This window comes from Olea europaea, chromosome 16 (assembly GCF_002742605.1).
Source record: "Olea europaea var. sylvestris chromosome 16, O_europaea_v1, whole genome shotgun sequence".
In the NCBI taxonomy this organism is placed as follows: domain Eukaryota; kingdom Viridiplantae; phylum Streptophyta; class Magnoliopsida; order Lamiales; family Oleaceae; genus Olea; species Olea europaea.
The window spans coordinates 2,783,842-2,792,269 of NC_036252.1; the positions used below are offsets into that span (position 1 = coordinate 2,783,842).

General features: G+C 37.0%; 1 long non-coding RNA gene across 2 annotated transcripts; it reads right to left on the reverse strand.

The window, feature by feature from the left end:
* Positions 1-727: 727 nt before the first annotated feature.
* LOC111412776 lies at positions 728-1,444 on the reverse strand. 2 transcript variants are annotated; one of them, XR_002706098.1, is made up of 5 exons: positions 1,403-1,444; positions 1,246-1,336; positions 1,093-1,166; positions 926-987; positions 728-819 (listed from the first exon to the last, which is right to left on the reverse strand). It is a non-coding gene; the product is annotated as an uncharacterized LOC111412776 (long non-coding RNA). The 2 variants fall into 2 exon arrangements; XR_002706097.1 differs by lacking the exons at positions 926-987; positions 1,093-1,166 and having other exon boundaries at positions 728-802.
* Positions 1,445-8,428: the final 6,984 nt, after the last annotated feature.

The following is an 8,428-nucleotide window of genomic DNA, read 5'->3' on the forward strand; positions in this document are numbered from 1 at the left end:
CTTCTCATTTTCTTTAGTGTGGTGGGAGGGAAGAAAAAAATCCATTTTGCGAGAGAAAATAAGTCCTCCAGCGAAATTCATGTTGCCCAGCCATAAAGCTTAAATCTCCGACTTATTTTCAACTTGAGCCACATTCTTCTCATTTTCTTTAGTGTGGTGCAATTTTTAATTTCCAATTTCTGCCCGTTGTTCTCCCTCTCTCTGTTGATGTTGCTTTCAATCTATATATGATGCAAAATTTTGGAGTGTAGTTAAATAATTCATAACGAGCATTACTAAATTTTGGATTGACAGCATAGCTCCCTTTCCCTTATATGGTTCTTTTGCCTATCTTGATCCTCTTGTTTAGCATAAAGAGTCACATATCCAGAATACTTGTTCAAATTGTATATAATACTTTGTGTTATCACTTGTCTTAGCATGTTTGTGATGAAAAAGAAGGTAGATAAATCCATGTACCGACAGCCCATATTCCCTTGGATCCGACCGAGAAAATACAAAAGAATTCATCTTAAACCAATCATAAGGATGATTAAAAATGGAGCAAAAACATAAAATAAGATTTGTAATTAGCAAAGTGAAAGACCAGAGTAAAACAATTCATTCAACACAAGTTGTTTGTGTACATCTGGTCTAGCAACCACTAGCTTGCCAAGTTTACCACATTATAATCATTAAAATGAAGAAGTTACAGCAACTAAGTACTGAATTTTAGTGCACAAATTTTAGTGCATAAACACCTGACAAAACCAAACATGAGCCTATTACTCCACCACCCGACTTCTTCCTGGTCTCATCATACCTGTCATTGAAGTTGGTCTGTTGTGATAGAAGACAAAGAAAACAACAGATTTGTCCATAAATTTTTATTTTAAGCAAAACATAGCAAGAACAACTCAACATATTATATAAAGAGTACACTAACTTAATAGCTTCCAAGATCCTGCTGAAGTCCATCTTGTCTTCATTCTTAACTAAAGTTAAGCACTACACAAGACGGCATAAACAAAACCTTACAATGCAATCCAAGCCCATATTACCATTTTGCATTTAGCAATGCGGAAGACAAAAAACAAAGTAAAAAATAATCACCAAACTTCCACCCGCCTATGTTCCTATGCCACCGTTATAAATTTAATGTGGATAGTAGGATTGCAACGATTGACCTAATTTGCACCACGGACATTACTACATTAATACTGTCTATGTACATATTGAGTTAGAACGATTGAAAAATGCCCATACCTGCAGAACTGAGTATGTTGTTCAAAGACGACGGAAGGGTCAAATTTATATCCGGTAATTGTTGGGAAAACACGTGAGTTCTAGTGTCGGCCTACATCAAAGAGCAAATTAAACAATAGTTCAAAAAACCACAACTATGTAAAATTAATATACTAACCAACAATAGGTGTGAATACGAGAACAACATTGATTGTAAATATTGTGTTTGTTGAAATGGTTGAATGTTGGGTGCACCTTCGTCTGTATTACTGTCCCGTGGTTTCGATCTGTTGCCTTTGTTTAAATTTGAAGTTGCTTGCATGTACATTGAGATGAATTAAAATTTGGTAAAGGAGTACATTAGAATGGAAAAGATCAGAGGCAAGAACACACCTTCGATTTCTTTGAAGTCGACTCCAATGGGCTTTTTTCTAAAGTTTCCTTGGCGCACCTTTTCTTTTCGACGATTTTGGATCTAGTATGCTCACACTGGCACTGTTAAGTGAATCATTACACCGGGATTCTAACTGAATAGTATGTTGTGAATCACACAAGCAGTAAGGTGGAGCATTATGTTGGCCTAATAGATTAGGAGACTCAAAATGTAGCTTTTGATCTTTTACAAAATAATTCACTCCTTCAGTTTAAGCAATAAACTAAAATGGGGGAAACAAACATAGAAGAGGATTCAGGTGCACAATAGTAGCGATTAATGGAATTGTTGTCTTAAGACTTCAACTACAGTTGCAAACCATGTAATTTTTCCAACCTGTGAAGTAGAAATTGGAAATTAAAAATTGCACCACACTAAAGAAAATGAGAAGAATGTGACTCAAGTTGAAAATACGTAGGAGGTTTAAGCTTTATGGCTGGGCAACGTGAATTCCGTTATAATAAGTCCTCCGGCGAAATGGGTTTTTTCTTCTCATAAATTATTTCTCATGCAAAATGGGTTTTTTCTTCCCTCCCTCTGTTCCCTCCACTTCTATCGTTTGGGTATGAGAAAAGGTGGGGAAATTTTGGGTTTCTCACCAAGTCCCTTATTTTAGTCCTTTTTTTGGCTCAATAAAGCTATTTGTACATTCGGGGTTGACACCTATATGCAAATAGCGAAGTCCTTTTTGGCTTTCGGGTGGGCTGCATGCCTTTTATTTGAAATCCTGTAAGTTGCCTATAAACCAAGTGCTTGTACCCATAGCATAATTGTTGTGAAATTACCCCCAGTTTGACACTTTTAAAGCTTTAAATTGTTTGCTGCATTAGCAATTTTCATCATTTATTTACACAATAAAATATTTTACACATAAATTAGTACTTTTTTTTTTACATTTTAATCACACGTTCTCAAAAAAAATATTGCTCAAAACTTTTTTAACTTTTCAAATAATGAATAACAAACAAGGACTTAATAATTTTTTTTTGTAAAAAGTATATAACTAAAATAGCGGAAAAATTATGAATTTAAATTTTTAGGTATAAAATTATTTTATAACCAAACCAGGACTGAGAGTAATGTTTGTCCTTAACCTAACATTGCATGAGGAATTTAATTTTCGACTCTTAACAAGAGGTTGCTAATCTTTAGCCTTTTATTATGTTATGAGCTCTGCTACAAAACTCGGGGTTTAGATCCAGGCCAAGATGCTTGATCTTGAATTTCATGGAGCCCACAGAATAACAATTAAGGGCCGAGGTGTTGCCAACACCTCAACCTGTCAACATGACCTATCATTGGCCCTGTTTGAATGACAAATCTCTTATGTTATATTGTTATGCATCAGTACTATATGACGGTAATTGTTCAAATCTTTGTTAAATTATCATGTAGTTCTCACGAAAATATCGCCACTTTCAATTTTGGACACTTGTATGAGTTGAAAGAAACAAAATATAACGTCTCAAGGTTGAATTGATGACGATTTAATATCTGTGTATGTCTGGGAACAATTTTAAGCAACTTCTAATTTCAAATTTGACCATTAGCCATTTTTTTATTTCAAAGCCTACAGATTCTCCTGACATTGACAAACCACATAATGCTCTACTTTTTCAAAATTGCCCTTCCATTACATACAACCAACAACCCACCTACCAAAATCAAATTTTCATCTCTCTCACCCACCGTCATCTTCAGCAGAACCCACTTTCCCTTTCACCATAATCACCACAAAGTTTGCAGAAAATGGATGAACGTGAACATTTGAACATGGCCGACGACATGCAGTCCTCTCCCGTTGGAAAATATCCAGTTTGAACCGACTGTGAGAAGTCGGGCTGCTAGCAGCTGGATTTATTTCTTTTCCTCATTCACATCTTTCACCATTTTGAACCAACGGAAGACGAAGCTTTTCAAGCTTTTTTTGTTGGCAACTATAAGCGAGAGGACACTTTGAGCTTGCTTTGGAAACCTGGTTCTTGATTCACTAGCATCCTTGACAGCCTTCCACGATTTGTCCGTCAAACACCATGGATCCGTTCGTTTCTCCGGTACGTTAAATTGAAAACGTCATTTTTCCGGTCGACAGTACTCATTTTCGATCTTACTATGTCCCTTTTCTTTTTTATCCACCGTGTCACTGGTTATTATTTTTTTGGGCTTTGGTGCAAGTGGGCAACTACCCACACTCGTTCACCTCCAATGCCTCTCCCGTTCGATATCAGTCGGCTCGCAATAATGCCCAATGGAATGACTATGAGACAAAGGTGTTCGTTGGTGCCTGTGAAACCGTTATCGCTGACGGACACCGGAATGGAAAATTCTTCACCAAGCACGGTTGGGAGACAATTATTCACATGTTTAACAAAAATTTCGGCCACAATTGGACTAAGCAACAACTCAAAAATCGATAGGATGCTCTCCGAACGAAACACAAGAGATTAGAGGAGTTGATCAACTCCGGTGGTATTGCCTACGACTCATCGACTGGTAGAATCTGCACCTCATAGAAGTGGTGGGTCCAAAAAATTAAGGTACCATCTTTGCACATATAACCCTTCGAATTGTCGTATCTGCATGCGTTGAAGTAGGTGCCTGTTCGTTTATGTTGGCAGTGGGGTTACAGATTCATGTTATGGGTTTGGCGGATTGGCCTTAACTTGTTGTTGTGTTTGCTTTTATTTATTTTTAGGATTTTGTATTGCTGCATAGATAATTGTTGCAAGTTTAATTGGCGTAATACTGTAACGGTAACAAATATTTCATTGACATACGCCTTATTTCATGTTCGTTGCGTTTGGCTTTCGTTATCCTACATGTTTTTTTTTTTCGCATTTCTACGTAACGTGTGTAAAACCCTTTCCACTTGTATTGTGATAGGAGAACAAAGACTACAAAGAATTTAAGGACAGAGACTGTCGAGATGTGTACGGATACAAGGCTTTGTTCGGGGATGCATTCGACTGTGACAAGTTTGCAGTCACTCCTACTAAAGCATGTCGAATGGGATCGGCAATGTTTGAGGACAGCGAATATGAAGTCCATCGAGATGAGATCCCAGTCAATGTTGAGAGCAGCGGTTCAAGTGACGAGGGCGAAAAAAGAAATGTGACTGCAGAAAGTATGGATGTCTCGGGACGACACAGTGGAGATAAACGAAAGGCAGGCACCAAAAAGTAGAAGGAAAAGAAGAAGATTTCCGCTCGGGAGCTATCATTCTCGGTGGATCGGGGGACAACGGCCAGTGAGAGGGTTGCTGCCAAACTCGACAACCTCATTGGGCCGCCTGTTTCGGACCTAAAGACATGCATGCAAGAGTTATTGGCAACGGGTCGACTGGAGAAAAATACGGATCTATATTTCTGGACGTATACCTTTCTTTCCCAAAAACGCAACAGGGAGATGTTGGATATGCAAGACAATGCAAATGAAAAATTTGCGCTGGTAGAATGGAATTGGCGGGAATATCGTAAAGCACAGCCTCGGTGACTTTTTGTTTGAGTGGTCGGGCTGTACCTCTTTTTCAATTGTGGTAATTTAAGTTGCTTTGTAATTTGAAATATTTCTTATGTCATTTGTATTATGAACTGTTTGCTATCATATTAGTAGATTCTAAATCAGAGATTCTCATAGATTTACACCAGGCAAACATGACAAAAGATGCAGTTGGATGCTTGTTAATAATTGTCAAACGAGTACTCAACGGATCAAGTACAGTACACGTCAATCATAGCTTTCACTTCAACTTCAAATTGCACATGGGCCATATAGTAAGCACTAATTTTTTTAGTTTCTTCACTTTTATCATGCTTGCAATCTATAAAAGGGTTGGCATTCTTACACATTTTCACCCCAGTTCAAAAACTAGTGTCACATTCTTGCCTCATTTGTATGGCACATTTCAATATAACCAGTGTGTTGCAACCAAACTCCGATGACGAAAACGAACTTGGTGAGGATGCTTTTCTGGAAGAGCTACAGGCGGATATTGTCGAGTGGTTTCGGTTCTGTCGTGTGAACGACGTTGCTGTGCATAACTACTATCGTGAACAAACACGTCATATATCTCGATTTCCGTTCGCACGGAATGGACATATGTTTATGATGGATGCAATGAACTGTAATCAGAAACAGTGTTATGCAGAGTTCCGCATGTATCCTGCCATGCTGCGAACATTTGCGCACATCCTTCGCGACGAGTATGGTCTTCGCAGTCGGCAACAAGTAGATGCGTATGAGCAAGTCGGTATATTTTTGTGTATATTGGCACACGGAAAAGGCTATAGGCAAGTGCTGACGTTATTCAACCATTCATTAGAAACTGTCGGACACTACTTCAAAATCGTCCTCGAAGCGGTTCTCGAGTTCTCGAGGTGCTTAGTTCGACCGGATTCAAACTATAATCATGGTGCCGAGCATCACGCACCGAATCGGAACAAGCATCCGTTGTTTCAGGATTGCATAGGAGCAATTGACGGCACTCACGTAAGAGCCGTCCTCCCACAAGACCAGCGATTGAGTTTCAACGGACGCAAAGGAATCCCTACGTAGAACGTGCTAGCGGCATGTGATTTCAATTTTTGTTTCACATTTGTGCTAGCTGGTATAACTAGCACTTCTCATGATGCTAGAATCTTAGCTAGGGTTATACATAACCCTGAGATTCACTTTCCACAACCAACGAACGAAAAATATTATCTGATAGACTCAGGGTTCGCCCATCGACCTGGGTATATGGCCCCGTATAACGGTGCTGACATATTGTATCATTTTCAGCAACTTTACGATGGGGAGACAGGACGCAGGCGTAACTTTTGAAATGCACGCAAGAAATTCAATTTCAGGCACTCGTCATGCAGAAACGTTATAGAACGTGCTTTCGGAGTTTGGAAAAACCGTTGGAAAATACTTGATCGTATGCCGAGCTATAATTTCAAGGTACAAACAGCTGTTGCAATAGCAACTATGGGTATTCAAAACTTTTTTCGACGGGCGGGCGTGGTTGATGAAGCATTCACGAGAGCTGAGACGGACCCCGACGTAGCAGAGGTCGAGCTACCGGATGAACATGAAGAACTTGCTGCTGAAATATATGCACCAGAAATCCAACGAAACGAGTGGGATCGTTTCAGAGATTATTTGGCACAACAACCGTGACATTCACGGTTCGTTCGACGTTCTACGCATACTCATTCAATTTTTTTTAGTGAATCTCTTATCTTTGGTGCATGTAATTTTCGAATGTGGTAACCGAATTGGAATGAAGGGATGAATATCTTTTGTAAGTGAATTTTTTTCCAAGAAGAAACGTCTCTTTTCCATTTTTTTTCCAAGTGTTCACGTGTTCATTTTGTTTAAAAAATTCACAACTGTGGGACCCTTTATTGTTGGCACACTCTCTTTTTTGCATTGAATAGTCAACGAATTATTGAATTCTTCTGAGCATTCACGTGATGGCTAAACCAATTTGAGGGCAAATATGAGAATATATTTGAATAATAAATGCACCATACTCAAGGATTTTAGGATGATTTGATAGAAAAATCACTTGTGAATTTTTGACAATTACTCCCAGTCACACGCCTAAATTTTATTGTAAAAAATCATGTAATTTCCTATAGATTTATTGTCTCAAATAATAAGCTAATATTTCAAATAAGAATTATTATTATTATGAATAACAAATATTGTGATTGAGTTAGTAATTTTAAATGTTACAAACAAACTAGTTTAACAACTTAGCCATTGTTTGGTGTTGATTTAAATCAAATTTTAATCTAATTAAAGTCAAACAATTAATATTAGCCACTATTTAGCCCTTGTTTGAGCTTCATTCTAGTGAAAAAATACATTTTAAAATAGTATATTGATGAAAAATGCGTGGTAAAAAATAAATAAAAGTCATAAATTTGCGTATAACATTATTTTATTGAAAAATGTATGGTTGAAATGAGGTCAAATCATTGTTGAAAAATATATTTTGATGAAAAATAAGATTCAAACAAGGGATTAATGAGTCCCACAGCTTTCAATCACACGTTTCAATTTTTTTTTATCAAAGTCTACTAAAGATCTATGCCCCGTTTGTTTTTCATTCTTTTGTCACAAAAATGAAAAATATGACTATTATCCATCACATCAAGCCACCATATTTGACTTCCTTTCTCTTATGTGGATCCCGTAACAATTATATTTTTCATTCTCATTCTTGTAAGAACGAGAATCAAATGGTGGCCTAATTTTAATCATTACCAAATAGGGACTTAGCTCATGTTTGGTGCCCATTATTTAAAAAAAAATAGTTTTGAATCCACATTTGATTCTTATTCTTTTGCCACAAAATGAAAAATATGATTGTTATTCATCATACAAAGCCACCATATTTGACTTGCTATCTCTTGTATGAGTTCCGTAACGACTATATTTTTCACACTCATTCTTACAAAAATAGATACCAAACAGGGCTTGAATGGTATTTTTAGGAAAATGTGTGATTAAATAGTAGGGAAACGTTTTGAATTTACATGCGAAATATTTTAGTGTATTAATGTGTGATTAAAAATAATCCAATAACAAAAAAAATTAAAATTAAATAAATAAAAATTAAAATAATGAGCACCAAACAGTAACTTAGTTTTTAAGACAGTTTTTCTCTTAAAGTCAAATTAAAGATTTCCGTAGATTGTCCAAACAGCACGGTTCACACCGTCAATTTTATAATGATCAAGTACTTATCAAAATGAGGAACTATTATCTGATCCACAGGAA